At 41.7% G+C, this 22135-nt stretch overlaps 74 non-coding genes and 24 pseudogenes across 74 annotated transcripts; all 98 read right to left on the reverse strand.

The window, feature by feature from the left end:
* Positions 1-2: 2 nt before the first annotated feature.
* LOC135062342 (5S ribosomal RNA) lies at positions 3-121 on the reverse strand. Its single transcript, XR_010248693.1, has one exon. It is a non-coding gene; the product is annotated as a 5S ribosomal RNA (ribosomal RNA).
* A 107-nt stretch (positions 122-228) lies between these two features.
* On the reverse strand, positions 229-347 carry LOC135068724 (5S ribosomal RNA). Its single transcript, XR_010254917.1, has one exon. It is a non-coding gene; the product is annotated as a 5S ribosomal RNA (ribosomal RNA).
* Positions 348-454: 107 nt separating this feature from the next.
* On the reverse strand, positions 455-573 carry LOC135068735 (5S ribosomal RNA). The gene has a single exon (XR_010254928.1). It is a non-coding gene; the product is annotated as a 5S ribosomal RNA (ribosomal RNA).
* Positions 574-680: 107 nt separating this feature from the next.
* Positions 681-799, reverse strand: LOC135066803 (5S ribosomal RNA). Its single transcript, XR_010253043.1, has one exon. It is a non-coding gene; the product is annotated as a 5S ribosomal RNA (ribosomal RNA).
* Positions 800-906: 107 nt separating this feature from the next.
* Positions 907-1025, reverse strand: LOC134887238 (5S ribosomal RNA; annotated as a pseudogene).
* Positions 1026-1132: 107 nt separating this feature from the next.
* LOC134891541 (5S ribosomal RNA) lies at positions 1133-1251 on the reverse strand (annotated as a pseudogene).
* A 107-nt stretch (positions 1252-1358) lies between these two features.
* On the reverse strand, positions 1359-1477 carry LOC135068747 (5S ribosomal RNA). The gene has a single exon (XR_010254939.1). It is a non-coding gene; the product is annotated as a 5S ribosomal RNA (ribosomal RNA).
* Positions 1478-1584: 107 nt separating this feature from the next.
* On the reverse strand, positions 1585-1703 carry LOC135066805 (5S ribosomal RNA). The gene has a single exon (XR_010253044.1). It is a non-coding gene; the product is annotated as a 5S ribosomal RNA (ribosomal RNA).
* Positions 1704-1810: 107 nt separating this feature from the next.
* LOC135066806 (5S ribosomal RNA) lies at positions 1811-1929 on the reverse strand. The gene has a single exon (XR_010253045.1). It is a non-coding gene; the product is annotated as a 5S ribosomal RNA (ribosomal RNA).
* A 107-nt stretch (positions 1930-2036) lies between these two features.
* On the reverse strand, positions 2037-2155 carry LOC134890362 (5S ribosomal RNA; annotated as a pseudogene).
* A 107-nt stretch (positions 2156-2262) lies between these two features.
* Positions 2263-2381, reverse strand: LOC135068188 (5S ribosomal RNA). Its single transcript, XR_010254393.1, has one exon. It is a non-coding gene; the product is annotated as a 5S ribosomal RNA (ribosomal RNA).
* A 107-nt stretch (positions 2382-2488) lies between these two features.
* LOC134890652 (5S ribosomal RNA) lies at positions 2489-2607 on the reverse strand (annotated as a pseudogene).
* Positions 2608-2714: 107 nt separating this feature from the next.
* LOC135064431 (5S ribosomal RNA) lies at positions 2715-2833 on the reverse strand. Its single transcript, XR_010250737.1, has one exon. It is a non-coding gene; the product is annotated as a 5S ribosomal RNA (ribosomal RNA).
* Positions 2834-2940: 107 nt separating this feature from the next.
* On the reverse strand, positions 2941-3059 carry LOC135064432 (5S ribosomal RNA). The gene has a single exon (XR_010250738.1). It is a non-coding gene; the product is annotated as a 5S ribosomal RNA (ribosomal RNA).
* Positions 3060-3166: 107 nt separating this feature from the next.
* Positions 3167-3284, reverse strand: LOC135067857 (5S ribosomal RNA). The gene has a single exon (XR_010254066.1). It is a non-coding gene; the product is annotated as a 5S ribosomal RNA (ribosomal RNA).
* Positions 3285-3391: 107 nt separating this feature from the next.
* On the reverse strand, positions 3392-3510 carry LOC135064773 (5S ribosomal RNA). Its single transcript, XR_010251073.1, has one exon. It is a non-coding gene; the product is annotated as a 5S ribosomal RNA (ribosomal RNA).
* Positions 3511-3617: 107 nt separating this feature from the next.
* Positions 3618-3736, reverse strand: LOC134886099 (5S ribosomal RNA). The gene has a single exon (XR_010170193.1). It is a non-coding gene; the product is annotated as a 5S ribosomal RNA (ribosomal RNA).
* A 107-nt stretch (positions 3737-3843) lies between these two features.
* On the reverse strand, positions 3844-3962 carry LOC135065425 (5S ribosomal RNA). Its single transcript, XR_010251709.1, has one exon. It is a non-coding gene; the product is annotated as a 5S ribosomal RNA (ribosomal RNA).
* Positions 3963-4069: 107 nt separating this feature from the next.
* LOC135068759 (5S ribosomal RNA) lies at positions 4070-4188 on the reverse strand. The gene has a single exon (XR_010254951.1). It is a non-coding gene; the product is annotated as a 5S ribosomal RNA (ribosomal RNA).
* A 107-nt stretch (positions 4189-4295) lies between these two features.
* On the reverse strand, positions 4296-4414 carry LOC135068770 (5S ribosomal RNA). Its single transcript, XR_010254962.1, has one exon. It is a non-coding gene; the product is annotated as a 5S ribosomal RNA (ribosomal RNA).
* Positions 4415-4521: 107 nt separating this feature from the next.
* Positions 4522-4640, reverse strand: LOC135066807 (5S ribosomal RNA). The gene has a single exon (XR_010253046.1). It is a non-coding gene; the product is annotated as a 5S ribosomal RNA (ribosomal RNA).
* Positions 4641-4747: 107 nt separating this feature from the next.
* On the reverse strand, positions 4748-4866 carry LOC134892475 (5S ribosomal RNA; annotated as a pseudogene).
* Positions 4867-4973: 107 nt separating this feature from the next.
* LOC135059294 (5S ribosomal RNA) lies at positions 4974-5092 on the reverse strand. Its single transcript, XR_010245702.1, has one exon. It is a non-coding gene; the product is annotated as a 5S ribosomal RNA (ribosomal RNA).
* Positions 5093-5199: 107 nt separating this feature from the next.
* Positions 5200-5318, reverse strand: LOC134890653 (5S ribosomal RNA; annotated as a pseudogene).
* A 107-nt stretch (positions 5319-5425) lies between these two features.
* On the reverse strand, positions 5426-5544 carry LOC135064433 (5S ribosomal RNA). The gene has a single exon (XR_010250739.1). It is a non-coding gene; the product is annotated as a 5S ribosomal RNA (ribosomal RNA).
* A 107-nt stretch (positions 5545-5651) lies between these two features.
* LOC134890166 (5S ribosomal RNA) lies at positions 5652-5770 on the reverse strand (annotated as a pseudogene).
* A 107-nt stretch (positions 5771-5877) lies between these two features.
* LOC134887534 (5S ribosomal RNA) lies at positions 5878-5995 on the reverse strand (annotated as a pseudogene).
* A 107-nt stretch (positions 5996-6102) lies between these two features.
* On the reverse strand, positions 6103-6221 carry LOC135064242 (5S ribosomal RNA). Its single transcript, XR_010250553.1, has one exon. It is a non-coding gene; the product is annotated as a 5S ribosomal RNA (ribosomal RNA).
* A 107-nt stretch (positions 6222-6328) lies between these two features.
* LOC135066433 (5S ribosomal RNA) lies at positions 6329-6447 on the reverse strand. Its single transcript, XR_010252681.1, has one exon. It is a non-coding gene; the product is annotated as a 5S ribosomal RNA (ribosomal RNA).
* Positions 6448-6554: 107 nt separating this feature from the next.
* On the reverse strand, positions 6555-6673 carry LOC135059718 (5S ribosomal RNA). Its single transcript, XR_010246119.1, has one exon. It is a non-coding gene; the product is annotated as a 5S ribosomal RNA (ribosomal RNA).
* A 107-nt stretch (positions 6674-6780) lies between these two features.
* On the reverse strand, positions 6781-6899 carry LOC135068781 (5S ribosomal RNA). Its single transcript, XR_010254973.1, has one exon. It is a non-coding gene; the product is annotated as a 5S ribosomal RNA (ribosomal RNA).
* Positions 6900-7006: 107 nt separating this feature from the next.
* On the reverse strand, positions 7007-7125 carry LOC134894532 (5S ribosomal RNA; annotated as a pseudogene).
* Positions 7126-7232: 107 nt separating this feature from the next.
* LOC134890491 (5S ribosomal RNA) lies at positions 7233-7351 on the reverse strand (annotated as a pseudogene).
* Positions 7352-7458: 107 nt separating this feature from the next.
* Positions 7459-7577, reverse strand: LOC135061408 (5S ribosomal RNA). Its single transcript, XR_010247790.1, has one exon. It is a non-coding gene; the product is annotated as a 5S ribosomal RNA (ribosomal RNA).
* Positions 7578-7684: 107 nt separating this feature from the next.
* LOC135060709 (5S ribosomal RNA) lies at positions 7685-7803 on the reverse strand. Its single transcript, XR_010247102.1, has one exon. It is a non-coding gene; the product is annotated as a 5S ribosomal RNA (ribosomal RNA).
* A 107-nt stretch (positions 7804-7910) lies between these two features.
* On the reverse strand, positions 7911-8029 carry LOC135068792 (5S ribosomal RNA). Its single transcript, XR_010254984.1, has one exon. It is a non-coding gene; the product is annotated as a 5S ribosomal RNA (ribosomal RNA).
* A 107-nt stretch (positions 8030-8136) lies between these two features.
* Positions 8137-8255, reverse strand: LOC135061812 (5S ribosomal RNA). The gene has a single exon (XR_010248181.1). It is a non-coding gene; the product is annotated as a 5S ribosomal RNA (ribosomal RNA).
* A 107-nt stretch (positions 8256-8362) lies between these two features.
* LOC134884989 (5S ribosomal RNA) lies at positions 8363-8481 on the reverse strand. The gene has a single exon (XR_010169118.1). It is a non-coding gene; the product is annotated as a 5S ribosomal RNA (ribosomal RNA).
* Positions 8482-8588: 107 nt separating this feature from the next.
* LOC135068803 (5S ribosomal RNA) lies at positions 8589-8707 on the reverse strand. The gene has a single exon (XR_010254995.1). It is a non-coding gene; the product is annotated as a 5S ribosomal RNA (ribosomal RNA).
* A 107-nt stretch (positions 8708-8814) lies between these two features.
* LOC135070010 (5S ribosomal RNA) lies at positions 8815-8933 on the reverse strand. Its single transcript, XR_010256186.1, has one exon. It is a non-coding gene; the product is annotated as a 5S ribosomal RNA (ribosomal RNA).
* Positions 8934-9040: 107 nt separating this feature from the next.
* Positions 9041-9159, reverse strand: LOC135070235 (5S ribosomal RNA). The gene has a single exon (XR_010256406.1). It is a non-coding gene; the product is annotated as a 5S ribosomal RNA (ribosomal RNA).
* Positions 9160-9266: 107 nt separating this feature from the next.
* On the reverse strand, positions 9267-9385 carry LOC134901228 (5S ribosomal RNA). The gene has a single exon (XR_010174719.1). It is a non-coding gene; the product is annotated as a 5S ribosomal RNA (ribosomal RNA).
* Positions 9386-9492: 107 nt separating this feature from the next.
* On the reverse strand, positions 9493-9611 carry LOC135063674 (5S ribosomal RNA). The gene has a single exon (XR_010249999.1). It is a non-coding gene; the product is annotated as a 5S ribosomal RNA (ribosomal RNA).
* Positions 9612-9718: 107 nt separating this feature from the next.
* On the reverse strand, positions 9719-9837 carry LOC135067192 (5S ribosomal RNA). Its single transcript, XR_010253414.1, has one exon. It is a non-coding gene; the product is annotated as a 5S ribosomal RNA (ribosomal RNA).
* A 107-nt stretch (positions 9838-9944) lies between these two features.
* Positions 9945-10063, reverse strand: LOC134887239 (5S ribosomal RNA; annotated as a pseudogene).
* A 107-nt stretch (positions 10064-10170) lies between these two features.
* Positions 10171-10289, reverse strand: LOC134886423 (5S ribosomal RNA). The gene has a single exon (XR_010170505.1). It is a non-coding gene; the product is annotated as a 5S ribosomal RNA (ribosomal RNA).
* Positions 10290-10396: 107 nt separating this feature from the next.
* On the reverse strand, positions 10397-10515 carry LOC135066772 (5S ribosomal RNA). Its single transcript, XR_010253013.1, has one exon. It is a non-coding gene; the product is annotated as a 5S ribosomal RNA (ribosomal RNA).
* A 107-nt stretch (positions 10516-10622) lies between these two features.
* Positions 10623-10741, reverse strand: LOC135068814 (5S ribosomal RNA). The gene has a single exon (XR_010255006.1). It is a non-coding gene; the product is annotated as a 5S ribosomal RNA (ribosomal RNA).
* A 107-nt stretch (positions 10742-10848) lies between these two features.
* LOC135068825 (5S ribosomal RNA) lies at positions 10849-10967 on the reverse strand. The gene has a single exon (XR_010255017.1). It is a non-coding gene; the product is annotated as a 5S ribosomal RNA (ribosomal RNA).
* A 107-nt stretch (positions 10968-11074) lies between these two features.
* Positions 11075-11193, reverse strand: LOC135067464 (5S ribosomal RNA). The gene has a single exon (XR_010253677.1). It is a non-coding gene; the product is annotated as a 5S ribosomal RNA (ribosomal RNA).
* Positions 11194-11300: 107 nt separating this feature from the next.
* LOC135066808 (5S ribosomal RNA) lies at positions 11301-11419 on the reverse strand. The gene has a single exon (XR_010253047.1). It is a non-coding gene; the product is annotated as a 5S ribosomal RNA (ribosomal RNA).
* A 107-nt stretch (positions 11420-11526) lies between these two features.
* On the reverse strand, positions 11527-11646 carry LOC134895131 (5S ribosomal RNA; annotated as a pseudogene).
* Positions 11647-11753: 107 nt separating this feature from the next.
* LOC134887361 (5S ribosomal RNA) lies at positions 11754-11872 on the reverse strand (annotated as a pseudogene).
* A 107-nt stretch (positions 11873-11979) lies between these two features.
* On the reverse strand, positions 11980-12098 carry LOC135068837 (5S ribosomal RNA). The gene has a single exon (XR_010255028.1). It is a non-coding gene; the product is annotated as a 5S ribosomal RNA (ribosomal RNA).
* A 107-nt stretch (positions 12099-12205) lies between these two features.
* Positions 12206-12324, reverse strand: LOC134892025 (5S ribosomal RNA; annotated as a pseudogene).
* Positions 12325-12431: 107 nt separating this feature from the next.
* Positions 12432-12550, reverse strand: LOC135060403 (5S ribosomal RNA). Its single transcript, XR_010246797.1, has one exon. It is a non-coding gene; the product is annotated as a 5S ribosomal RNA (ribosomal RNA).
* A 107-nt stretch (positions 12551-12657) lies between these two features.
* On the reverse strand, positions 12658-12776 carry LOC135069083 (5S ribosomal RNA). Its single transcript, XR_010255274.1, has one exon. It is a non-coding gene; the product is annotated as a 5S ribosomal RNA (ribosomal RNA).
* Positions 12777-12883: 107 nt separating this feature from the next.
* On the reverse strand, positions 12884-13002 carry LOC134886425 (5S ribosomal RNA). The gene has a single exon (XR_010170507.1). It is a non-coding gene; the product is annotated as a 5S ribosomal RNA (ribosomal RNA).
* A 107-nt stretch (positions 13003-13109) lies between these two features.
* On the reverse strand, positions 13110-13228 carry LOC135062654 (5S ribosomal RNA). Its single transcript, XR_010249002.1, has one exon. It is a non-coding gene; the product is annotated as a 5S ribosomal RNA (ribosomal RNA).
* A 107-nt stretch (positions 13229-13335) lies between these two features.
* On the reverse strand, positions 13336-13454 carry LOC134892652 (5S ribosomal RNA; annotated as a pseudogene).
* Positions 13455-13561: 107 nt separating this feature from the next.
* On the reverse strand, positions 13562-13680 carry LOC135068378 (5S ribosomal RNA). Its single transcript, XR_010254582.1, has one exon. It is a non-coding gene; the product is annotated as a 5S ribosomal RNA (ribosomal RNA).
* A 107-nt stretch (positions 13681-13787) lies between these two features.
* Positions 13788-13906, reverse strand: LOC135068848 (5S ribosomal RNA). The gene has a single exon (XR_010255039.1). It is a non-coding gene; the product is annotated as a 5S ribosomal RNA (ribosomal RNA).
* Positions 13907-14013: 107 nt separating this feature from the next.
* On the reverse strand, positions 14014-14132 carry LOC135068859 (5S ribosomal RNA). The gene has a single exon (XR_010255050.1). It is a non-coding gene; the product is annotated as a 5S ribosomal RNA (ribosomal RNA).
* Positions 14133-14239: 107 nt separating this feature from the next.
* On the reverse strand, positions 14240-14358 carry LOC135067466 (5S ribosomal RNA). Its single transcript, XR_010253679.1, has one exon. It is a non-coding gene; the product is annotated as a 5S ribosomal RNA (ribosomal RNA).
* A 107-nt stretch (positions 14359-14465) lies between these two features.
* On the reverse strand, positions 14466-14584 carry LOC135066809 (5S ribosomal RNA). Its single transcript, XR_010253048.1, has one exon. It is a non-coding gene; the product is annotated as a 5S ribosomal RNA (ribosomal RNA).
* Positions 14585-14691: 107 nt separating this feature from the next.
* Positions 14692-14810, reverse strand: LOC135067467 (5S ribosomal RNA). The gene has a single exon (XR_010253680.1). It is a non-coding gene; the product is annotated as a 5S ribosomal RNA (ribosomal RNA).
* Positions 14811-14917: 107 nt separating this feature from the next.
* Positions 14918-15036, reverse strand: LOC135066810 (5S ribosomal RNA). Its single transcript, XR_010253049.1, has one exon. It is a non-coding gene; the product is annotated as a 5S ribosomal RNA (ribosomal RNA).
* A 107-nt stretch (positions 15037-15143) lies between these two features.
* Positions 15144-15263, reverse strand: LOC134895132 (5S ribosomal RNA; annotated as a pseudogene).
* A 107-nt stretch (positions 15264-15370) lies between these two features.
* Positions 15371-15489, reverse strand: LOC134887362 (5S ribosomal RNA; annotated as a pseudogene).
* A 107-nt stretch (positions 15490-15596) lies between these two features.
* On the reverse strand, positions 15597-15715 carry LOC135068871 (5S ribosomal RNA). Its single transcript, XR_010255062.1, has one exon. It is a non-coding gene; the product is annotated as a 5S ribosomal RNA (ribosomal RNA).
* A 107-nt stretch (positions 15716-15822) lies between these two features.
* LOC134892026 (5S ribosomal RNA) lies at positions 15823-15941 on the reverse strand (annotated as a pseudogene).
* A 107-nt stretch (positions 15942-16048) lies between these two features.
* LOC135060404 (5S ribosomal RNA) lies at positions 16049-16167 on the reverse strand. The gene has a single exon (XR_010246798.1). It is a non-coding gene; the product is annotated as a 5S ribosomal RNA (ribosomal RNA).
* A 107-nt stretch (positions 16168-16274) lies between these two features.
* On the reverse strand, positions 16275-16393 carry LOC134886426 (5S ribosomal RNA). The gene has a single exon (XR_010170508.1). It is a non-coding gene; the product is annotated as a 5S ribosomal RNA (ribosomal RNA).
* Positions 16394-16500: 107 nt separating this feature from the next.
* On the reverse strand, positions 16501-16619 carry LOC135062655 (5S ribosomal RNA). Its single transcript, XR_010249003.1, has one exon. It is a non-coding gene; the product is annotated as a 5S ribosomal RNA (ribosomal RNA).
* Positions 16620-16726: 107 nt separating this feature from the next.
* Positions 16727-16845, reverse strand: LOC134892653 (5S ribosomal RNA; annotated as a pseudogene).
* A 107-nt stretch (positions 16846-16952) lies between these two features.
* On the reverse strand, positions 16953-17071 carry LOC134885576 (5S ribosomal RNA). Its single transcript, XR_010169688.1, has one exon. It is a non-coding gene; the product is annotated as a 5S ribosomal RNA (ribosomal RNA).
* A 107-nt stretch (positions 17072-17178) lies between these two features.
* LOC135059229 (5S ribosomal RNA) lies at positions 17179-17297 on the reverse strand. The gene has a single exon (XR_010245641.1). It is a non-coding gene; the product is annotated as a 5S ribosomal RNA (ribosomal RNA).
* Positions 17298-17404: 107 nt separating this feature from the next.
* LOC135068882 (5S ribosomal RNA) lies at positions 17405-17523 on the reverse strand. The gene has a single exon (XR_010255073.1). It is a non-coding gene; the product is annotated as a 5S ribosomal RNA (ribosomal RNA).
* A 107-nt stretch (positions 17524-17630) lies between these two features.
* LOC135059720 (5S ribosomal RNA) lies at positions 17631-17749 on the reverse strand. The gene has a single exon (XR_010246121.1). It is a non-coding gene; the product is annotated as a 5S ribosomal RNA (ribosomal RNA).
* A 107-nt stretch (positions 17750-17856) lies between these two features.
* On the reverse strand, positions 17857-17975 carry LOC135068893 (5S ribosomal RNA). The gene has a single exon (XR_010255084.1). It is a non-coding gene; the product is annotated as a 5S ribosomal RNA (ribosomal RNA).
* Positions 17976-18082: 107 nt separating this feature from the next.
* LOC134895133 (5S ribosomal RNA) lies at positions 18083-18202 on the reverse strand (annotated as a pseudogene).
* Positions 18203-18309: 107 nt separating this feature from the next.
* Positions 18310-18428, reverse strand: LOC134886427 (5S ribosomal RNA). The gene has a single exon (XR_010170509.1). It is a non-coding gene; the product is annotated as a 5S ribosomal RNA (ribosomal RNA).
* Positions 18429-18535: 107 nt separating this feature from the next.
* LOC135068904 (5S ribosomal RNA) lies at positions 18536-18654 on the reverse strand. Its single transcript, XR_010255095.1, has one exon. It is a non-coding gene; the product is annotated as a 5S ribosomal RNA (ribosomal RNA).
* Positions 18655-18761: 107 nt separating this feature from the next.
* LOC135068915 (5S ribosomal RNA) lies at positions 18762-18880 on the reverse strand. The gene has a single exon (XR_010255106.1). It is a non-coding gene; the product is annotated as a 5S ribosomal RNA (ribosomal RNA).
* Positions 18881-18987: 107 nt separating this feature from the next.
* On the reverse strand, positions 18988-19106 carry LOC135068926 (5S ribosomal RNA). The gene has a single exon (XR_010255117.1). It is a non-coding gene; the product is annotated as a 5S ribosomal RNA (ribosomal RNA).
* A 107-nt stretch (positions 19107-19213) lies between these two features.
* Positions 19214-19332, reverse strand: LOC135067468 (5S ribosomal RNA). The gene has a single exon (XR_010253681.1). It is a non-coding gene; the product is annotated as a 5S ribosomal RNA (ribosomal RNA).
* A 107-nt stretch (positions 19333-19439) lies between these two features.
* On the reverse strand, positions 19440-19558 carry LOC135066737 (5S ribosomal RNA). Its single transcript, XR_010252978.1, has one exon. It is a non-coding gene; the product is annotated as a 5S ribosomal RNA (ribosomal RNA).
* Positions 19559-19665: 107 nt separating this feature from the next.
* LOC134887240 (5S ribosomal RNA) lies at positions 19666-19784 on the reverse strand (annotated as a pseudogene).
* A 107-nt stretch (positions 19785-19891) lies between these two features.
* LOC135060349 (5S ribosomal RNA) lies at positions 19892-20010 on the reverse strand. The gene has a single exon (XR_010246743.1). It is a non-coding gene; the product is annotated as a 5S ribosomal RNA (ribosomal RNA).
* Positions 20011-20117: 107 nt separating this feature from the next.
* LOC134895136 (5S ribosomal RNA) lies at positions 20118-20237 on the reverse strand (annotated as a pseudogene).
* A 107-nt stretch (positions 20238-20344) lies between these two features.
* LOC134887363 (5S ribosomal RNA) lies at positions 20345-20463 on the reverse strand (annotated as a pseudogene).
* A 107-nt stretch (positions 20464-20570) lies between these two features.
* LOC135068937 (5S ribosomal RNA) lies at positions 20571-20689 on the reverse strand. The gene has a single exon (XR_010255128.1). It is a non-coding gene; the product is annotated as a 5S ribosomal RNA (ribosomal RNA).
* A 107-nt stretch (positions 20690-20796) lies between these two features.
* LOC134892028 (5S ribosomal RNA) lies at positions 20797-20915 on the reverse strand (annotated as a pseudogene).
* A 107-nt stretch (positions 20916-21022) lies between these two features.
* LOC135063951 (5S ribosomal RNA) lies at positions 21023-21141 on the reverse strand. The gene has a single exon (XR_010250270.1). It is a non-coding gene; the product is annotated as a 5S ribosomal RNA (ribosomal RNA).
* A 107-nt stretch (positions 21142-21248) lies between these two features.
* Positions 21249-21367, reverse strand: LOC135068948 (5S ribosomal RNA). The gene has a single exon (XR_010255139.1). It is a non-coding gene; the product is annotated as a 5S ribosomal RNA (ribosomal RNA).
* A 107-nt stretch (positions 21368-21474) lies between these two features.
* LOC135068959 (5S ribosomal RNA) lies at positions 21475-21593 on the reverse strand. Its single transcript, XR_010255150.1, has one exon. It is a non-coding gene; the product is annotated as a 5S ribosomal RNA (ribosomal RNA).
* Positions 21594-21700: 107 nt separating this feature from the next.
* On the reverse strand, positions 21701-21819 carry LOC135067469 (5S ribosomal RNA). The gene has a single exon (XR_010253682.1). It is a non-coding gene; the product is annotated as a 5S ribosomal RNA (ribosomal RNA).
* Positions 21820-21926: 107 nt separating this feature from the next.
* LOC135066811 (5S ribosomal RNA) lies at positions 21927-22045 on the reverse strand. The gene has a single exon (XR_010253050.1). It is a non-coding gene; the product is annotated as a 5S ribosomal RNA (ribosomal RNA).
* Between the last annotated feature and the right edge of the window lie 90 nt (positions 22046-22135).

A 22135-nucleotide genomic window follows, 5' to 3' on the forward strand; every position in this document is an offset into this window, starting at 1 on the left:
AATATCTACAGCACCTTGTATTCCCAGGTGGTCTCCCATCCAAGTACTATCCAGGCCCAACACTGCTTAGCTTCCAAGATCAGAAGAGATTGGGCGTATCCAGTGTGGTGTGGCTGTAGATGAGCTTAGTGGTTTCTGTTAGAACTTTTCTACTTCTGACTACTGGTTCATAAATGAATACGTTTGAAAATGGAATGCATCAACAGAACGGTGTTGGCAGTATAAAAATATCTACAGCACCTTGTATTCCCAGGTGGTCTCCCATCCAAGTACTAACCAGGCCCAACACTGCTTAGCTTCCAAGATCAGATGAGATTGGGCGTATCCAGTGTGGTGTGGCTGTAGATGAGCTTTGCGGTTTCTGTTTGAACTTTTCTACTTCTAACTACTGGTTCATAAATGAATATGTTTTAAAATGGAATGCATCAACAGAACGGTGTTGGTAGTATAAAAATATCTACAGCACCTTGTATTCCCAGGTGGTCTCCCATCCAAGTACTAACCAGGCCCAACACTGCTTAGCTTCCAAGATCAGATGAGATTGGGCGTATCCAGTGTGGTGTGGCTGTAGATGAGCTTTGTGGTTTCTGTTAGAACTTTTCTACTTCTAACTACTGGTTCATAAATGAAAACATTTGAAAATGGAATGCATCAACAGAACGGTATTGGCAGTATAAAAATATCTACAGCACCTTGTATTCCCAGGTGGTCTCCCATCCAAGTACTAACCAGGCCCAACACTGCTTAGCTTCCAAGATCAGATGAGATTGGGCGTATCCAGTGTGCTGTGGCTGTAGATGAGTTTTGTGGTTTCTGTTAGAACTTTTCTACTTCTAACTACTGGTTCATAAATGAATACGTTTGAAAATGGAATGCATCAACAGAACGGTGTTGGCAGTATAAAAATATCTACAGCACCTTGTATTACCGGGTGGTCTCCCATCCAAGTACTAACCAGGCCCAACACTGCTTAGCTTCCAAGATCAGATGAGATTGGGCGTATCCAGTGTGGTGTTGCTGTAGATGAACTTTCTGGTTTCTGTTAGAACTTTTCTACTTCTAACTACTGGTTCATAAATGAATACGTTTGAAAATGGAATGCATCAACAGAACGGTGTTGGCAGTATAAAAATATCTACAGCACCTTGTATTCCCAGGTGGTCTCCCATCCAAGTACTAACCAGTACCAACACTGCTTAGCATCCAAGATCAGATGAGATTGGGCGTATCCAGTGTGGTGTGGCTGTAGATGAGCTTTGTGGTTTCTGTTAGAACTTTTCTACTTCTAACTACTGGTTCATAAATGAATACGTTTGAAAATGGAATGCATCAACAGAACGGTGTTGGCAGTATAAAAATATCTACAGCACCTTGTATTCCCAGGTGGTCTCCCATCCAAGTACTAACCAGGCCCAACACTGCTTAGCTTCCAAGATCAGATGAGATTGGGCGTATCCAGTGTGGTGTGGCTGTAGATGAGCTTTGCGGTTTCTGTTTGAACTTTTCTACTTCTAACTACTGGTTCATAAATGAATATGTTTTAAAATGGAATGCATCAACAGAACGGTGTTGGTAGTATAAAAATATCTACAGCACCTTGTATTCCCAGGTGGTCTCCCATCCAAGTACTAACCAGGCCCAACACTGCTTAGCTTCCAAGATCAGATGAGATTGGGCGTATCCAGTGTGCTGTGGCTGTAGATGAGCTTTGTGGTTTCTGTTAGAACTTTTCTACTTCTAACTACTGGTTCATAAATGAAAACATTTGAAAATGGAATGCATCAACAGAACGGTGTTGGCAGTATAAAAATATCTACAGCACCTTGTATTCCCAGGTGGTCTCCCATCCAAGTACTAACCAGGCCCAACACTGCTTAGCTTCCAAGATCAGATGAGATTGGGCGTATCCAGTGTGCTGTGGCTGTAGATGAGCTTTGTGGTTTCTGTTAGAACTTTTCTACTTCTAACTACTGGTTCATAAATGAATACGTTTGAAAATGGAATGCATCAACAGAACGGTGTTGGCAGTATAAAAATATCTACAGCACCTTGTATTACCGGGTGGTCTCCCATCAAAGTACTAACCAGGCCCAACACTGCTTAGCTTCCAAGATCAGATGAGATTGGGCGTATCCAGCGTGGTGTTGCTGTAGATGAACTTTCTGGTTTCTGTTAGAACTTTTCTACTTCTAACTACTGGTTCATAAATGAATACGTTTGAAAATGGAATGCATCAACAGAACGGTGTTGGAAGTATAAAAATATCTACAGCACCTTGTATTCCCAGGTGTTCTCCCATCCAAGTACTAACCAGGCCCAACACTGCTTAGCTTCCAAGATCAGATGAGATTGGGCGTATCCAGTGTGGTGTGGCTGTAGATGAGCTTTGTGTTTTCTGTTTGAACTTTTCTACTTCTAACAACTGGTTCATAAATGAATACATTTGAAAATTGAATGCATCAACAGAACGGTGTAGGCAGTATAAAAATATCTACAGCACCTTGTATTCCCCGGTGGTCTCCCATCCAAGTACTAAGCAGACCCAACACTGCTTAGCTTCCAAGATCAGATGAGATTGGGCGTATCCAGTGTGGTCTTGCTGTAGATGAACTTTCTGGTTTCTGTTAGAACTTTTCTACTTCTAACTACTGGTTCATAAATGAATACGTTTTAAAATGGAATGCATCAACAGAATGGTGTTGGCAGTATAAAAATATCTACAGCACCTTGTATTCCCAGGTGGTCTCCCATCCAAGTACTAACCAGGCCCAACACTGCTTAGCTTCCAAGATCAGATGAGATTGGGCATATCCAGTGTGGTGTGGCTGTAGAAAAGCTTTAAGGTTTCTGTTAGTACTTTTCTACTTCTAACTACTGGTTCATAAATGAATACGTTTGAAAATGGAATGCATCAACAGAACGGTGTTGGTAGTATAAAAATATCTACAGCACCTTGTATTCCCAGGTGGTCTCCCATCCAAGTACTAACCAGGCCCAACACTGCTTAGCTTCCAAGATCAGATGAGATTGGGCATATCCAGTGTGGTGTGGCTGTAGAAAAGCTTTAAGGTTTCTGTTAGTACTTTTCTACTTCTAACTACTGGTTCATAAATGAATACGTTTGAAAATGGAATGCATCAACAGAACGGTGTTGGTAGTATAAAAATATCTACAGCACCTTGTATTCCCAGGTGGTCTCCCATCAAGTACTAACCAGGCCCAACACTGCTTAGCTTCCAAGATCAGATGAGATTGGGCGTATCCAGTGTGGTGTGGCTGTAGATGAGCGTTATGGTTTCTGTTAGAACTTTTCTACTTCTAACTACTGGTTCATAAATGAATACGTTTGAAAATGGAATGCATCAACAGAACGGTGTTGGCAGTATAAAAATATCTACAGCACCTTGTATTCCCAGGTGGTCTCCCATCCAAGTACTAACCAGGCCCAACACTGCTTAGCTTCTAAGATCAGATGAGATTGGGCGTATCCAGTGTGGTGTGGCTGTAGATGAGCTTTGTGGTTTCTGTTAGAACTTTTCTACTTCTAACTACTGGTTCATAAATGAATACGTTTGAAAATGGAATGCATCAACAGAACGGTGTTGGCAGTATAAAAATATCTACAGCACCTTGTATTCCCAGGTGGTCTCCCATCCAAGTACTAACCAGGCCCAACACTGCTTAGCTTCCAAGATTAGATGAGATAGGGCGTATCCAGTGTGGTGTGGCTGTAGATGAGCTTTGTGGTTTCTGTTAGAACTTTTCTACTTCTAACTACTGGTTCATAAATGAATACGTTTGAAAATGGAATGCATCAACAGAACGGTGTTGGCAGTAAAAAAATATCTACAGCACCTTGTATTCCCAGGTGGTCTCCCATCCAAGTACTAACCAGGCCCAACACTGCTTAGCTTCCAAGATCAGATGAGATTGGGCGTATCCAGTGTGGTTTGTCTGTAGATGAGCTTTGTGGTTTCTGTTAGAACTTTTCTACTTCTAACTACTGGTTCATAAATGAATAAGTTTGAAAATGGAATGCATCAACAGAACGGTGTTGGCAGTATAAAAATATCTACAGCACCTTGTATTCCCAGGTGGTCTCCCATCCAAGTACTAACCAGGCCCAACACTGCTTAGCTTCCAAGATCAGATGAGATTGGGCGTATCCAGTGTGGTGTGGCTGTAGATGAGCTTTGTGGTTTCTGTTTGAACTTTTCTACTTCAAACTACTGGTTCATAAATGAATATGTTTTAAAATGGAATGCATCAACAGAACGGTGTTGGCAGGATAAAAATATCTACAGCACCTTGTATTCCCAGGTGGTCTCCCATCCAAGTACTAACCAGGCCCAACACTGCTTAGCTTCCAAGATCAGATGAGATTGGGCGTATCCAGTGTGGTGTGGCTGTAGATGAGCTTTGTGGTTTCTGTTAGAACTTTTCTACTTCTAACTACTGGTTCATAAATGAAAACATTTGAAAATGGAATGCATCAACAGAACGGTGTTGGCAGTATAAAAATATCTACAGCACCTTGTATTCCCAGGTGGTCTCCCATCCAAGTACTAACCAGGCCCAACACTGCTTAGCTTCCAAGATCAGATGAGATTGGGCGTATCCAGTGTGCTGTGGCTGTAGATGAGCTTTGTGGTTTCTGTTAGAACTTTTCTACTTCTAACTACTGGTTCATAAATGAATACGTTTGAAAATGGAATGCATCAACAGAACGGTGTTGGCAGTATAAAAATATCTACAGCACCTTGTATTACCGGGTGGTCTCCCATCCAAGTACTAACCAGGCCCAACACTGCTTAGCTTCCAAGATCAGATGAGATTGGGCGTATCCAGCGTGGTGCTGCTGTAGATGAACTTTCTGGTTTCTGTTAGAACTTTTCTACTTCTAACTACTGGTTCATAAATGAATACGTTTGAAAATGGAATGCATCAACAGAACGGTGTTGGAAGTATAAAAATATCTACAGCACCTTGTATTCCCAGGTGGTCTCCCATCCAAGTACTAACCAGGCCCAACACTGCTTAGCTTCCAAGATCAGATGAGATTGGGCGTATTCAGTATGGTGTGGCTGTAGATGAGCTTTGTGGTTTCTGTTTGAACTTTTCTACTTCTAACAACTGGTTCATAAATGAATACATTTGAAAATTGAATGCATCAACAGAACGGTGTTGGCAGTATAAAAATATCTACAGCACCTTGTATTCCCCGGTGGTCTCCCATCCAAGTACTAAGCAGACCCAACACTGCTTAGCTTCCAAGATCAGATGAGATTGGGCGTATCCAGTGTGGTCTTGCTGTAGATGAACTTTCTGGTTTCTGTTAGAACTTTTCTACTTCTAACTACTGGTTCATAAATGAATACGTTTTAAAATGGAATGCATCAACAGAATGGTGTTGGCAGTATAAAAATATCTACAGCACCTTGTATTCCCAGGTGGTCTCCCATCCAAGTACTAACCAGGCCCAACACTGCTTAGCTTCCAAGATCAGATGAGATTGGGCATATCCAGTGTGGTGTGGCTGTAGAAGAGCTTTATTGTTTCTGTTAGTACTTTTCTACTTCTAACTACTGTTTCATAAATGAATAGGTTTGAAAATGGAATGCATCAACAGAACGGTGTAGGTAGTATAAAAATATCTACAGCACCTTGTATTCCCAGGTGGTCTCCCATCCAAGTACTAACCAGGCCCAATACTGCTTAGCTTCCAAGATCAGATGAGATTGGGCATATCCAGTGTGGTGTGGCTGAAGAAAAGCTTTAAGGTTTCTGTTAGTACTTTTCTACTTCTAACTACTGGTTCATAAATGAATACGTTTGAAAATGGAATGCATCAACAGAACGGTGTTGGTAGTATAAAAATATCTACAGCACCTTGTATTCCCAGGTGGTCTCCCATCAAGTACTAACCAGGCCCAACACTGCTTAGCTTCCAAGATCAGATGAGATTGGGCATATCCAGCGTGGTGTGGCTGTAGATGAGCGTTATGATTTCTGTTAGAACTTTTCTACTTCTAACTACTGGTTCATAAATGAATACGTTTGAAAATGGAATGCATCAACAGAACGGTGTTGGCAGTATAAAAATATCTACAGCACCTTGTATTCCCAGGTGGTCTCCCATCCAAGTACTAACCAGGCCCAACACTGCTTAGCTTCCAATATCAGATGAGATTGGGCGTATCCAGTGTGGTGTGGCTGTAGATGAGCTTTGTGGTTTCTGTTAGAACTTTTCTACTTCTAACTACTGGTTCATAAATGAATACGTTTGAAAATGGAATGCATCAACAGAACGGTGTTGGCAGTATAAAAATATCTACAGCACCTTGTATTCCCAGGTGGTCTCCCATCCAAGTACTAACCAGGCCCAACACTGCTTAGCTTCCAAGATTAGATGAGATTGGGCGTATCCAGTGTGGTGTGGCTGTAGATGAGCTTTGTGGTTTCTGTTTGAACTTTTCTACTTCTAACTACTGGTTCATAAATGAATACGTTTTAAAATGGAATGCATCAACAGAACGGTGTTGGTAGTATAAAAATATCTACAGCACCTTGTATTCCCAGGTGGTCTCCCATCCAAGTACTAACCAGGCCCAACACTGCTTAGCTTCCAAGATCAGATGAGATTGGGCGTATCCAGTGTGGTGTTGCTGTAGATGAACTTTCTGGTTTCTGTTAGAACTTTTCTACTTCTAACTACTGGTTCATAAATGAATACGTTTGAAAATGGAATGCATCAACAGAACGGTGTTGGAAGTATAAAAATATCTACAGCACCTTGTATTCCCAGGTGGTCTCCCATCCAAGTACTAACCAGGCCCAACACTGCTTAGCTTCCAAGATCAGATGAGATTGGGCGTATCCAGTGTGGTGTGGCTGTAGATGAGCTTTGTGGTTTCTGTTTGAACGTTTCTACTTCTAACAACTGGTTCATAAATGAATACATTTGAAAATTGAATGCATCAACAGAACGGTGTTGGCAGTATAAAAATATCTACAGCACCTTGTATTCCCCGGTGGTCTCCCATCCAAGTACTAAGCAGACCCAACACTGCTTAGCTTTCAAGATCAGATGAGATTGGGCGTATCCAGTGTGGTCTTGCTGTAGAAGAACTTTCTGGTTTCTGTTAGAACTTTTCTACTTCTAACTACTGGTTCATAAATGAATACGTTTTAAAATGGAATGCATCAACAGAATGGTGTTGGCAGTATAAAAATATCTACAGCACCTTGTATTCCCAGGTGGTCTCCCATCCAAGTACTAACCAGGCCCAACACTGCTTAGCTTTTAAGATCAGATGAGATTGGGCATATCCAGTGTGGTGTGGCTGTAGAAGAGCTTTATTGTTTCTGTTAGTACTTTTCTACTTCTAACTACTGTTTCATAAATGAATACGTTTGAAAATGGAATGCATCAACAGAACGGTGTTGGTAGTATAAAAATATCTACAGCACCTTGTATTCCCAGGTGGTCTTCCATCCAAGTACTAACCAGGCCCAACACTGCTTAGCTTCCAAGATCAGATGAGATTGGGCGTATCCAGTGTGGTGTGGCTGTAGATGAGCTTTATGGTTTCTGTTAGAACTTTTCTACTTCTAACTACTGGTTCATAAATGAACACGTTTGAAAATGGAATGCATCAACAGAACGGTGTTGGCAGTATAAAAATATCTACAGCACCTTGTATTCCCAGGTGGTCTCCCATCCAAGTACTAACCAGGCCCAACACTGCTTAGCTTCCAAGATCAGATGAGATTGGGCGTATCCAGTGTAGTGTGGCTGTAGATGAGCTTTGTGGTTTCTGTTAGAACTTTTCTACTTCTAACTACTGGTTCATAAATGAATACATTTGAAAATGGAATGCATCAACAGAACGGTGTTGGTAGAATAAAAATATCTACAGCACCTTGTATTCCCAGGTGGTCTCCCATCCAAGTACTAACCAGGCCCAACACTGCTTAGCTTCCAAGATCAGATGAGATTGGGCGTATCCAGTGTGGTGTGGCTGTAGATGAGCTTTATGGTTTCTGTTAGAACTTTTCTACTTCTAACTACTGGTTCATAAATGAATACATTTGAAAATGGAATGCATCAACAGAACGGTGTTGGCAGTATAAAAATATCTACAGCACCTTGTATTCCCAGGTGGTCTCCCATCCAAGTACTAACCAGGCCCAACACTGCTTAGCTTTCAAGATCAGATGAGATTGGGCGTATCCAGTGTGGTTTGGCTGTAGATGAGCTTTGTGGTTTCTGTTAGAACTTTTCTACTTCTAACTACTGGTTCATAAATGAATAAGTTTGAAAATGGAATGCATCAACAGAACGGTGTTGGCAGTATAAAAATATCAACAGCACCTTGTATTCCCAGGTGGTCTCCCATCCAAGTACTAACCAGACCCAACACTGTTTAGCTTCCAAGATCAGATGAGATTGGGCGTATCCAGTGTGGTGTGGCTGTAGATGAGCTTTGTGGTTTCTGTTTGAACTTTTCTACTTCAAACTACTGGTTCATAAATGAATATGTTTTAAAATGGAATGCATCAACAGAACGGTGTTGGCAGGATAAAAATATCTACAGCACCTTGTATTCCCAGGTGGTCTCCCATCCAAGTACTAACCAGGCCCAACACTGCTTAGCTTCCAAGATCAGATGAGATTGGGCGTATCCAGTGTGGTGTGGCTGTAGATGAGCTTTGTGGTTTCTGTTAGAACTTTTCTACTTCTAACTACTGGTTCATAAATGAAAACATTTGAAAATGGAATGCATCAACAGAACGGTGTTGGCAGTATAAAAATATCTACAGCACCTTGTATTCCCAGGTGGTCTCCCAACCAAGTACTAACCAGGCCCAACACTGCTTAGCTTCCAAGATCAGATGAGATTGGGCGTATCCAGTGTGCTGTGGCTGTAGATGAGCTTTGTGGTTTCTGTTAGAACTTTTCTACTTCTAACTACTGGTTCATAAATGAATACGTTTGAAAATGGAATGCATCAACAGAACGGTGTTGGCAGTATAAAAATATCTACAGCACCTTGTATTACCGGGTGGTCTCCCATCCAAGTACTAACCAGGCCCAACACTGCTTAGCTTCCAAGATCAGATGAGATTGGGCGTATCCAGTGTGGTGTGGCTGTAGATGAACTTTGTGGTTTCTGTTAGAACTTTTCTACTTCTAACTACTGGTTCATAAATGAATACGTTTGAAAATGGAATGCATCAACAGAACGGTGTTGGCAGTATAAAAATATCTACAGCACCTTGTATTCCCAGGTGGTCTCCCATCAAAGTACTAACCAGGCCCAACACTGCTTAGCTTCCAAGATCAGATGAGATTGGGCGTATCCAGTGTGGTGTGGCTGTAGATGAGCTTTGTGGTTTCTGTTTGAACTTTTCTACTTCTAACTACTGGTTCATAAATGAATACGTTTGAAAATGGAATGCATCAACAGAACGGTGTTGGTAGTATAAAAATATCTACAGCACCTTGTATTCCCAGGTGGTCTCCTATCCAAGTACTAACCAGGCCCAACACTGCTTAGCTTCCAAGATCAGATGAGATTGGGCGTATCCAGTGTGGTGTGGCTGTAGATGAGCTTTGTGGTTTCTGTTAGAACTTTTCTACTTCTAACTACTGGTTCATAAATGAAAACGTTTGAAAATGGAATGCATCAACAGAATGGTGTTGGCAGTATAAAAATATCTACAGCACCTTGTATTCCCAGGTGGTCTCCCATCCAAGTACTAACTAGGCCCAACACTGCTTAGCTTCCAAGATCAGATGAGATTGGGCGTATCCAGTGTGCTGTGGCTGTAGATGAGCTTTGTGGTTTCTGTTAGAACTTTTCTACTTCTAACTACTGGTTCATAAATGAATACGTTTGAAAATGGAATGCATCAACAGAACGGTGTTGGCAGTATAAAAATATCTACAGCACCTTGTATTACCGGGTGGTCTCCCATCCAAGTACTAACCAGGCCCAACACTGCTTAGCTTCCAAGATCAGATGAGATTGGGCGTATCCAGTGTGGTGTTGCTGTAGATGAGTTTTGTGGTTTCTGTTAGAACTTTTCTACTTCTAACTACTGGTTCATAAATGAAAACGTTTGAAAATGGAATGCATCAACAGAACGGTGTTGGCAGTATAAAAATATCTACAGCACCTTGTATTCCCAGGTGGTCTCCCATCCAAGTACTAACCAGGCCCAACACTGCTTAGCTTCCAAAATCAGATGAGATTGGGCGTATCCAGTGTGCTGTGGCTGTAGATGAGCTTTGTTGTTTCTGTTAGAACTTTTCTACTTCTAACTACTGGTTCTTAAATGAATACGTTTGAAAATGGAATGCATCAACAGAACGGTGTTGGCAGTATAAAATTATCTACAGCACCTTGTATTCAAAGGTGGTCTCCCATCCAAGTACTAACCAGGCCCAACACTGCTTAGCTTCCAAGATCAGATGAGATTGGGCGTATCCAGTGTGGTGTGGCTGTAGATGAGCTTTGTGGTTTCTGTTTGAACTTTTCTACTTCTAACTACTGGTTCATAAATGAATACATTTGAAAATGGAATGCATCAACAGAACGGTGTTGGCAGTATAAAAATATCTACAGCACCTTGTATTCCCAGGTGGTCTCCCATCCAAGTACTAACCAGGCCCAACACTGCTTAGCTTCCAAGATCAGATGAGATTGGGCGTATCCAGTGTGGTGTGGCTGTAGATGAACTTTGTGGTTTCTGTTAGAACTTTTCTACTTCTAACTACTGGTTCATAAATGAATACGTTTGAAAATGGAATGCATCAACAGAACGGTGTTGGCAGTATAAAAATATCTACAGCACCTTGTATTCCCAGGTGGTCTCCCATCCAAGTACTAACCAGGCCCAACACTGCTTAGCTTCCAAGATCAGATGAGATTGGGCGTATCCAGTGTGGTGTGGCTGTAGATGAGCTTTGTGGTTTCTGTTTGAACTTTTCTACTTCTAACTACTGGTTCATAAATGAATACGTTTGAAAATGGAATGCATCAACAGAACGGTGTTGGGAGTATAAAAATATCTACAGCACGTTGTATTCCCAGGTGGTCTCCCATCCAAGTACTAACCAGGCCCAACACTGCTTAGCTTCCAAGATCAGATGAGATTGGGCGTATCCAGTGTGGTGTGGCTGTAGATGAGCTTTGTGGTTTCTGTTAGAACTTTTCTACTTCTAACTACTGGTTCATAAATGAAAACGTTTGAAAATGGAATGCTTCAACAGAACGGTGTTGGCAGTATAAAAATATCTACAGCACCTTGTATTCCCAGGTGGTCTCCCATCCAAGTACTAACCAGGCCCAACACTGCTTAGCTTCCAAGATCAGATGAGATTGGGCGTATCCAGTGTGCTGTGGCTGTAGATGAGCTTTGTGGTTTCTGTTAGAACTTTTCTACTTCTAACTACTGGTTCATAAATGAATACGTTTGAAAATGGAATGCATCAACAGAATGGTGTTGGCAGTATAAAAATATCTACAGCACCTTGTATTCCCAGGTGGTCTCCCATCCAAGTACTAACCCTGCCCAACACTGCTTAGCTTCACAAGATCAGATGAGTTTGGGCATATCCAGTGTGGTGTGGCTGTAGAAGAGCTTTAAGGTTTCTGTTAGTACTTTTCTACTTCTAACTACTGGTTCATAAATGAATACGTTTAAAAATGGAATGCATCAACAGAACGGTGTTGGCAGTATAAAAATATCTACAGCACCTTGTATTCCCAGGTGGTCTCCCATCCAAGTACTAACCAGTCCCAACACTGCTTAGCTTCCAAGATCAGAGGAGATTGGGCGTATCCAGTGTGGTGTGGCTGTAGATGAGCTTTGTGGTTTCTGTTAGAACTTTTCTACTTCTAACTACTGGTTCATAAATGAATACGTTTGAAAATGGAATGCATCAACAGAACGGTGTTGGCAGTATAAAAATATCTACAGCACCTTGTATTCCCAGGTGGTCTCCCATCCAAGTACTAACCAGGCCCAACACTGCTTAGCTTCCAAGATCAGATGAGATTGGGCGTATCCAGTGTGGTGTGGCTGTAGATGAGCTTTGTGGTTTCTGTTTGAACTTTTCTACTTCTAACTACTGGTTCATAAATGAAAACGTTTGAAAATGGAATGCATCAACAGAACGGTGTTGGCAGTATAAAAATATCTACAGCACCTTGTATTCCCAGGTGGTCTCCCATCCAAGTACTAACCAGGCCCAACACTGCTTAGCTTCCAAGATTAGATGAGTTTGGGCGTATCCAGTGTGCTGTGGCTGTAGATGAGCTTTGTTGTTTCTGTTAGAACTTTTCTACTTCTAACTACTGGTTCATAAATGAATACATTTGAAAATTGAATGCATCAACAGAACGGCGTTGGCAATATAAAAATATCTACAGCACCTTGTATTCCTAGGTGGTCTCCCATCCAAGTACTAACCAGGCCCAACACTGCTTAGCTTCCAAGATCAGATGAGATTGGGCGTATCCAGTGTGGTGTGGCTGTAGATAAGCTTTGTGGTTTCTGTTAGAACTTTTCTACTTCTAACTACTGGTTCATAAATGAAAACGTTTGAAAATGGAATGCATCAACAGACCGGTGTTGGCAGTATAAAAATATCTACAGCACCTTGTATTCCCCGGTGGTCTCCCATCCAAGTACTAACCAGGCCCAACACTGCTTAGCTTCCAAGATCAGACGAGATTGGGCGTATCCAGTGTGGTGTTGCTGTAGATGAGTTTTATGGTTTCTGTTAGAACTTTTCTACTTCTAACTACTGGTTCATAAATGAAAACGTTTGAAAATGGAATGCATCAACAGAACGGTGTTGGCAGTATAAAAATATCTACAGCACCTTGTATTCCCAGGTGGTCTCCCATCCAAGTACTAACCAGGCCCAACACTGCTTAGCTTCCAAAATCAGATGAGATTGGGCGTATCCAGTGTGCTGTGGCTGTAGATGAGCTTTGTTGTTTCTGTTAGAACTTTTCTACTTCTAACTACTGGTTCTTAAATGAATACGTTTGAAAATGGAATGCATCAACAGAACGGTGTTGGCAGTATAAAATTATCTACAGCACCTTGTATTCCCAGGTGGTCTCCCATCCAAGTACTAACCAGGCCCAACACTGCTTAGCTTCCAAGATCAGACGAGATTGGGCGTATCCAGTGTGGTGTTGCTGTAGATGAGTTTTATGGTTTCTGTTAGAACTTTTCTACTTCTAACTACTGGTTCATAAATGAAAACGTTTGAAAATGGAATGCATCAACAGAACGGTGTTGGCAGTATAAAAATATCTACAGCACCTTGTATTCCCAGGTGGTCTCCCATCCAAGTACTAACCAGGCCCAACACTTCTTATCTTCCAAAATCAGATGAGATTGGGCGTATCCAGTGTGCTGTGGCTGTAGATGAGCTTTGTTGTTTCTGTTAGAACTTTTCTACTTCTAACTACTGGTTCATAAATGAATACATTTGAAAATGGAATGCATCAACAGAACGGTGTTGGCAGTATAAAATTATCTACAGCACCTTGTATTCCCTGGTGGTCTCCCATCCAAGTACTAACCAGGACCAACACTGCTTAGCTTCCAAGATCAGATGAGATTGGGCGTATCCAGTGTGGTGTGGCTGTAGATGAGCTTTGTGGTTTCTGTTTGAACTTTTCTACTTCTAACTACTGGTTCATAAATGAATACATTTGAAAATGGAATGCATCAACAGAACGGTGTTGGCAGTATAAAAATATCTACAGCACCTTGTATTCCCAGGTGGTCTCCCATCCAAGTACTAACCAGGCCCAACACTGCTTAGCTTCCAAGATCAGATGAGATTGGGCGTATCCAGTGTGGTGTGGCTGTAGATGAACTTTGTGGTTTCTGTTAGAACTTTTCTACTTCTAACTACTGGTTCATAAATGAATACGTTTGAAAATGGAATGCATCAACAGAACGGTGTTGGCAGTATAAAAATATCTACAGCACCTTGTATTCCCAGGTGGTCTCCCATCCAAGTACTAACCAGGCCCAACACTGCTTAGCTTCCAAGATCAGATGAGATTGGGCGTATCCAGTGTGGTGTGGCTGTAGATGAGCTTTGTGGTTTCTGTTTGAACTTTTCTACTTCTAACTACTGGTTCATAAATGAATACGTTTGAAAATGGAATGCATCAACAGAACGGTGTTGGGAGTATAAAAATATCTACAGCACGTTGTATTCCCAGGTGGTCTCCCATCCAAGTACTAACCAGGCCCAACACTGCTTAGCTTCCAAGATCAGATGAGATTGGGCGTATCCAGTGTGGTGTGGCTGTAGATGAGCTTTGTGGTTTCTGTTAGAACTTTTCTACTTCTAACTACTGGTTCATAAATGAAAACGTTTGAAAATGGAATGCATCAACAGAACGGTGTTGGCAGTATAAAAATATCTACAGCACCTTGTATTCCCAGGTGGTCTCCCATCCAAGTACTAACCAGGCCCAACACTGCTTAGCTTCCAAGATCAGATGAGATTGGGCGTATCCAGTGTGCTGTGGCTGTAGATGAGCTTTGTGGTTTCTTTTAGAACTTTTCTACTTCTAACTACTGGTTCATAAATGAATACGTTTGAAAATGGAATGCATCAACAGAACGGTGTTGGGAGTATAAAAATATCTACAGCACGTTGTATTCCCAGGTGGTCTCCCATCCAAGTACTAACCAGGCCCAACACTGCTTAGCTTCCAAGATCAGATGAGATTGGGCGTATCCAGTGTGGTGTGGCTGTAGATGAGCTTTGTGGTTTCTGTTAGAACTTTTCTACTTCTAACTACTGGTTCATAAATGAAAACGTTTGAAAATGGAATGCATCAACAGAACGGTGTTGGCAGTATAAAAATATCTACAGCACCTTGTATTCCCAGGTGGTCTCCCATCCAAGTACTAACCAGGCCCAACACTGCTTAGCTTCCAAGATCAGATGAGATTGGGCGTATCCAGTGTGCTGTGGCTGTAGATGAGCTTTGTGGTTTCTGTTAGAACTTTTCTACTTCTAACTACTGGTTCATAAATGAATACGTTTGAAAATGGAATGCATCAACAGAATGGTGTTGGCAGTATAAAAATATCTACAGCACCTTGTATTCCCAGGTGGTCTCCCATCCAAGTACTAACCCTGCCCAACACTGCTTAGCTTCACAAGATCAGATGAGTTTGGGCATATCCAGTGTGGTGTGGCTGTAGAAGAGCTTTAAGGTTTCTGTTAGTACTTTTCTACTTCTAACTACTGGTTCATAAATGAATACGTTTAAAAATGGAATGCATCAACAGAACGGTGTTGGCAGTATAAAAATATCTACAGCACCTTGTATTCCCAGGTGGTCTCCCATCCAAGTACTAACCAGTCCCAACACTGCTTAGCTTCCAAGATCAGAGGAGATTGGGCGTATCCAGTGTGGTGTGGCTGTAGATGAGCTTTGTGGTTTCTGTTAGAACTTTTCTACTTCTAACTACTGGTTCATAAATGAATACGTTTGAAAATGGAATGCATCAACAGAACGGTGTTGGCAGTATAAAAATATCTACAGCACCTTGTATTCCCAGGTGGTCTCCCATCCAAGTACTAACCAGGCCCAACACTGCTTAGCTTCCAAGATCAGATGAGATTGGGCGTATCCAGTGTGGTGTGGCTGTAGATGAGCTTTGTGGTTTCTGTTTGAACTTTTCTACTTCTAACTACTGGTTCATAAATGAAAACGTTTGAAAATGGAATGCATCAACAGAACGGTGTTGGCAGTATAAAAATATCTACAGCACCTTGTATTCCCAGGTGGTCTCCCATCCAAGTACTAACCAGGCCCAACACTGCTTAGCTTCCAAGATTAGATGAGTTTGGGCGTATCCAGTGTGCTGTGGCTGTAGATGAGCTTTGTTGTTTCTGTTAGAACTTTTCTACTTCTAACTACTGGTTCATAAATGAATACATTTGAAAATTGAATGCATCAACAGAACGGCGTTGGCAATATAAAAATATCTACAGCACCTTGTATTCCTAGGTGGTCTCCCATCCAAGTACTAACCAGGCCCAACACTGCTTAGCTTCCAAGATCAGATGAGATTGGGCGTATCCAGTGTGGTGTGGCTGTAGATAAGCTTTGTGGTTTCTGTTAGAACTTTTCTACTTCTAACTACTGGTTCATAAATGAAAACGTTTGAAAATGGAATGCATCAACAGAACGGTGTTGGCAGTATAAAAATATCTACAGCACCTTGTATTCCCAGGTGGTCTCCCATCCAAGTACTAACCAGGCCCAACACTGCTTAGCTTCCAAAATCAGATGAGATTGGGCGTATCCAGTGTGCTGTGGCTGTAGATGAGCTTTGTTGTTTCTGTTAGAACTTTTCTACTTCTAACTACTGGTTCTTAAATGAATACGTTTGAAAATGGAATGCATCAACAGAACGGTGTTGGCAGTATAAAATTATCTACAGCACCTTGTATTCCCAGGTGGTCTCCCATCCAAGTACTAACCAGGCCCAACACTGCTTAGCTTCCAAGATCAGACGAGATTGGGCGTATCCAGTGTGGTGTTGCTGTAGATGAGTTTTATGGTTTCTGTTAGAACTTTTCTACTTCTAACTACTGGTTCATAAATGAAAACGTTTGAAAATGGAATGCATCAACAGAACGGTGTTGGCAGTATAAAAATATCTACAGCACCTTGTATTCCCAGGTGGTCTCCCATCCAAGTACTAACCAGGCCCAACACTTCTTATCTTCCAAAATCAGATGAGATTGGGCGTATCCAGTGTGCTGTGGCTGTAGATGAGCTTTGTTGTTTCTGTTAGAACTTTTCTACTTCTAACTACTGGTTCATAAATGAATACATTTGAAAATGGAATGCATCAACAGAACGGTGTTGGCAGTATAAAATTATCTACAGCACCTTGTATTCCCTGGTGGTCTCCCATCCAAGTACTAACCAGGACCAACACTGCTTAGCTTCCAAGATCAGATGAGATTGGGCGTATCCAGTGTGGTGTTGCTGTAGATGAACTTTCTGGTTTCTGTTAGAACTTTTCTACTTCTAACTACTGGTTCATAAATGAATACGTTTTAAAATGGAATGCATCAACAGAACGGTGTTGGCAGTATAAAAATATCTACAACACCTTGTATTCCCAGGTGGTCTCCCATCCAAGTACTAACCAGGCCCAACACTGCTTAGCTTCCAAGATCAGATGAGATTGGGCGTATCCAGTGTGGTGTGGCTGTAGATGAGCTTTGTGGTTTCTGTTAGAACTTTTCTACTTCTAACTACTGGTTCATAAATGAATACGTTTGAAAATGGAATGCATCAACAGAACGGTGTTGGCAGTATAAAAATATCTACAGCACCTTGTATTCCCAGGTGGTCTCCCATCCAAGTACTAACCAGGCCCAACACTGCTTAGCTTCCAAGATCAGATGAGATTGGGCGTATCCAGTGTGGTGTGGCTGTAGATGAGCTTTGTGGTTTCTGTTAGAACTTTTCTACTTCTAACTACTGGTTCATAAATGAATACGTTTGAAAATGGAATGCATCAACAGAACGGTGTTGGCAGTATAAAAATATCTACAGCACCTTGTATTCCCAGGTGGTCTCCCATCCAAGTACTAACCAGGCCCAACACTGCTTAGCTTCCAAGATCAGATGAGATTGGGCGTATCCAGTGTGGTGTTGCTGTAGATGAACTTTCTGGTTTCTGTTACAACTTTTCTACTTCTAACTACTGGTTCATAAATGAATACGTTTGAAAATGGAATGCATCAACAGAACGGTGTTGGCAGTATAAAAATATCTACAGCACCTTGTATTCCCAGGTGGTCTCCCATCCAAGTACTAACCAGGCCCAACACTGCTTAGCTTCCAAGATCAGATGAGATTGGGCGTATCCAGTGTGGTGTGGCTGTAGATGAGCTTTGTGGTTTCTGTTTGAACTTTTCTACTTCTAACAACTGGTTCATAAATGAATACATTTTAAAATGGAATGCATCAACAGAATGGTGTTGGCAGTATAAAAATATCTACAGCACCTTGTATTCCCAGGTGGTCTCCCATCCAAGTACTAACCCTGCCCAACACTGCTTAGCTTCACAAGATCAGATGAGTTTGGGCATATCCAGTGTGGTGTGGCTGTAGAAGAGCTTTAAGGTTTCTGTTAGTACTTTTCTACTTCTAACTACTGGTTCATAAATGAATACGTTTAAAAATGGAATGCATCAACAGAACGGTGTTGGCAGTATAAAAATATCTACAGCACCTTGTATTCCCAGGTGGTCTCCCATCCAAGTACTAACCAGGCCCAACACTGCTTAGCTTCCAAAATCAGATGAGATTGGGCGTATCCAGTGTGCTGTGGCTGTAGATGAGCTTTGTTGTTTCTGTTAGAACTTTTCTACTTCTAACTACTGGTTCTTAAATGAATACGTTTGAAAATGGAATGCATCAACAGAACGGTGTTGGCAGTATAAAATTATCTACAGCACCTTGTATTCCCAGGTGGTCTCCCATCCAAGTACTAACCAGGCCCAACACTGCTTAGCTTCCAAGATCAGATGAGATTGGGCGTATCCAGTGTGGTGTGGCTGTAGATGAGCTTTGTGGTTTCTGTTTGAACTTTTCTACTTCTAACTACTGGTTCATAAATGAATACATTTGAAAATGGAATGCATCAACAGAACGGTGTTGGCAGTATAAAAATATCTACAGCACCTTGTATTCCCAGGTGGTCTCCCATCCAAGTACTAACCAGGCCCAACACTGCTTAGCTTCCAAGATCAGATGAGATTGGGCGTATCCAGTGTGGTGTGGCTGTAGATGAACTTTGTGGTTTCTGTTAGAACTTTTCTACTTCTAACTACTGGTTCATAAATGAATACGTTTGAAAATGGAATGCATCAACAGAACGGTGTTGGCAGTATAAAAATATCTACAGCACCTTGTATTCCCAGGTGGTCTCCCATCCAAGTACTAACCAGGCCCAACACTGCTTAGCTTCCAAGATCAGATGAGATTGGGCGTATCCAGTGTGGTGTGGCTGTAGATGAGCTTTGTGGTTTCTGTTTGAACTTTTCTACTTCTAACTACTGGTTCATAAATGAATACGTTTGAAAATGGAATGCATCAACAGAACGGTGTTGGGAGTATAAAAATATCTACAGCACGTTGTATTCCCAGGTGGTCTCCCATCCAAGTACTAACCAGGCCCAACACTGCTTAGCTTCCAAGATCAGATGAGATTGGGCGTATCCAGTGTGGTGTGGCTGTAGATGAGCTTTGTGGTTTCTGTTAGAACTTTTCTACTTCTAACTACTGGTTCATAAATGAAAACGTTTGAAAATGGAATGCATCAACAGAACGGTGTTGGCAGTATAAAAATATCTACAGCACCTTGTATTCCCAGGTGGTCTCCCATCCAAGTACTAACCAGGCCCAACACTGCTTAGCTTCCAAGATCAGATGAGATTGGGCGTATTCAGTGTGCTGTGGCTGTAGATGAGCTTTGTGGTTTCTGTTAGAACTTTTCTACTTCTAACTACTGGTTCATAAATGAATACGTTTGAAAATGGAATGCATCAACAGAACGGTGTTGGCAGTATAAAAATATCTACAGCACCTTGTATTACCGGGTGGTCTCCCATCCAAGTACTAACCAGGCCCAACACTGCTTAGCTTCCAAGATCAGATGAGATTGGGCGTATCCAGTGTGGTGTTGCTGTAGATGAACTTTCTGGTTTCTGTTACAACTTTTCTACTTCTAACTACTGGTTCATAAATGAATACGTTTGAAAATGGAATGCATCAACAGAACGGTGTTGGCAGTATAAAAATATCTACAGCACCTTGTATTCCCAGGTGGTCTCCCATCCAAGTACTAACCAGGCCCAACACTGCTTAGCTTCCAAGATCAGATGAGATTGGGCGTATCCAGTGTGGCGTGGCTGTAGATGAGCTTTGTGGTTTCTGTTTGAACTTTTCTACTTCTAACAACTGGTTCATAAATGAATACATTTTAAAATGGAATGCATCAACAGAATGGTGTTGGCAGTATAAAAATATCTACAGCACCTTGTATTCCCAGGTGGTCTCCCATCCAAGTACTAACCCTGCCCAACACTGCTTAGCTTCACAAGATCAGATGAGTTTGGGCATATCCAGTGTGGTGTGGCTGTAGAAGAGCTTTAAGGTTTCTGTTAGTACTTTTCTACTTCTAACTACTGGTTCATAAATGAATACGTTTAAAAATGGAATGCATCAACAGAACGGTGTTGGCAGTATAAAAATATCTACAGCACCTTGTATTCCCAGGTGGTCTCCCATCCAAGTACTAACCAGTCCCAACACTGCTTAGCTTCCAAGATCAGAGGAGATTGGGCGTATCCAGTGTGGTGTGGCTGTAGATGAGCTTTGTGGTTTCTGTTAGAACTTTTCTACTTCTAACTACTGGTTCATAAATGAATACGTTTGAAAATGGAATGCATCAACAGAACGGTGTTGGCAGTATAAAAATATCTACAGCACCTTGTATTCCCAGGTGGTCTCCCATCCAAGTACTAACCAGGCCCAACACTGCTTAGCTTCCAAGATCAGATGAGATTGGGCGTATCCAGTGTGGTGTGGCTGTAGATGAGCTTTGTGGTTTCTGTTTGAACTTTTCTACTTCTAACTACTGGTTCATAAATGAAAACGTTTGAAAATGGAATGCATCAACAGAACGGTGTTGGCAGTATAAAAATATCTACAGCACCTTGTATTCCCAGGTGGTCTCCCATCCAAGTACTAACCAGGCCCAACACTGCTTAGCTTCCAAGATTAGATGAGTTTGGGCGTATCCAGTGTGCTGTGGCTGTAGATGAGCTTTGTTGTTTCTGTTAGAACTTTTCTACTTCTAACTACTGGTTCATAAATGAATACATTTGAAAATTGAATGCATCAACAGAACGGCGTTGGCAATATAAAAATATCTACAGCACCTTGTATTCCTAGGTAGTCTCCCATCCAAGTACTAACCAGGCCCAACACTGCTTAACTTCCAAGATCAGATGAGATTGGGCGTATCCAGTGTGGTGTGGCTGTAGATAAGCTTTGTGGTTTCTGTTAGAACTTTTCTACTTCTAACTACTGGTTCATAAATGAAAACGTTTGAAAATGGAATGCATCAACAGACCGGTGTTGGCAGTATAAAAATATCTACAGCACCTTGTATTCCCAGGTGGTCTCCCATCCAAGTACTAACCAGGCCCAACACTGCTTAGCTTCCAAGATCAGATGAGATTGGGCGTATCCAGTGTGGTGTGGCTGTAGATGAACTTTGTGGTTTCTGTTAGAACTTTTCTACTTCTAACTACTGGTTCATAAATGAATACGTTTGAAAATGGAATGCATCAACAGAACGGTGTTGGCAGTATAAAAATATCTACAGCACCTTGTATTCCCAGGTGGTCTCCCATCCAAGTACTAACCAGGCCCAACACTGCTTAGCTTCCAAGATCAGATGAGATTGGGCGTATCCAGTGTGGTGTGGCTGTAGATGAGCTTTGTGGTTTCTGTTTGAACTTTTCTACTTCTAACTACTGGTTCATAAATGAATACGTTTGAAAATGGAATGCATCAACAGAACGGTGTTGGGAGTATAAAAATATCTACAGCACGTTGTATTCCCAGGTGGTCTCCCATCCAAGTACTAACCAGGCCCAACACTGCTTAGCTTCCAAGATCAGATGAGATTGGGCGTATCCAGTGTGGTGTGGCTGTAGATGAGCTTTGTGGTTTCTGTTAGAACTTTTCTACTTCTAACTACTGGTTCATAAATGAAAACGTTTGAAAATGGAATGCATCAACAGAACGGTGTTGGCAGTATAAAAATATCTACAGCACCTTGTATTCCCAGGTGGTCTCCCATCCAAGTACTAACCAGGCCCAACACTGCTTAGCTTCCAAGATCAGATGAGATTGGGCGTATCCAGTGTGCTGTGGCTGTAGATGAGCTTTGTTGTTTCTGTTAGAACTTTTCTACTTCTAACTACTGGTTCATAAATGAATACATTTGAAAATGGAATGCATCAACAGAACGG

This window comes from Pseudophryne corroboree, chromosome 3 (genome assembly GCF_028390025.1).
Source record: "Pseudophryne corroboree isolate aPseCor3 chromosome 3, aPseCor3.hap2, whole genome shotgun sequence".
Lineage (NCBI taxonomy): Eukaryota > Metazoa > Chordata > Amphibia > Anura > Myobatrachidae > Pseudophryne > Pseudophryne corroboree.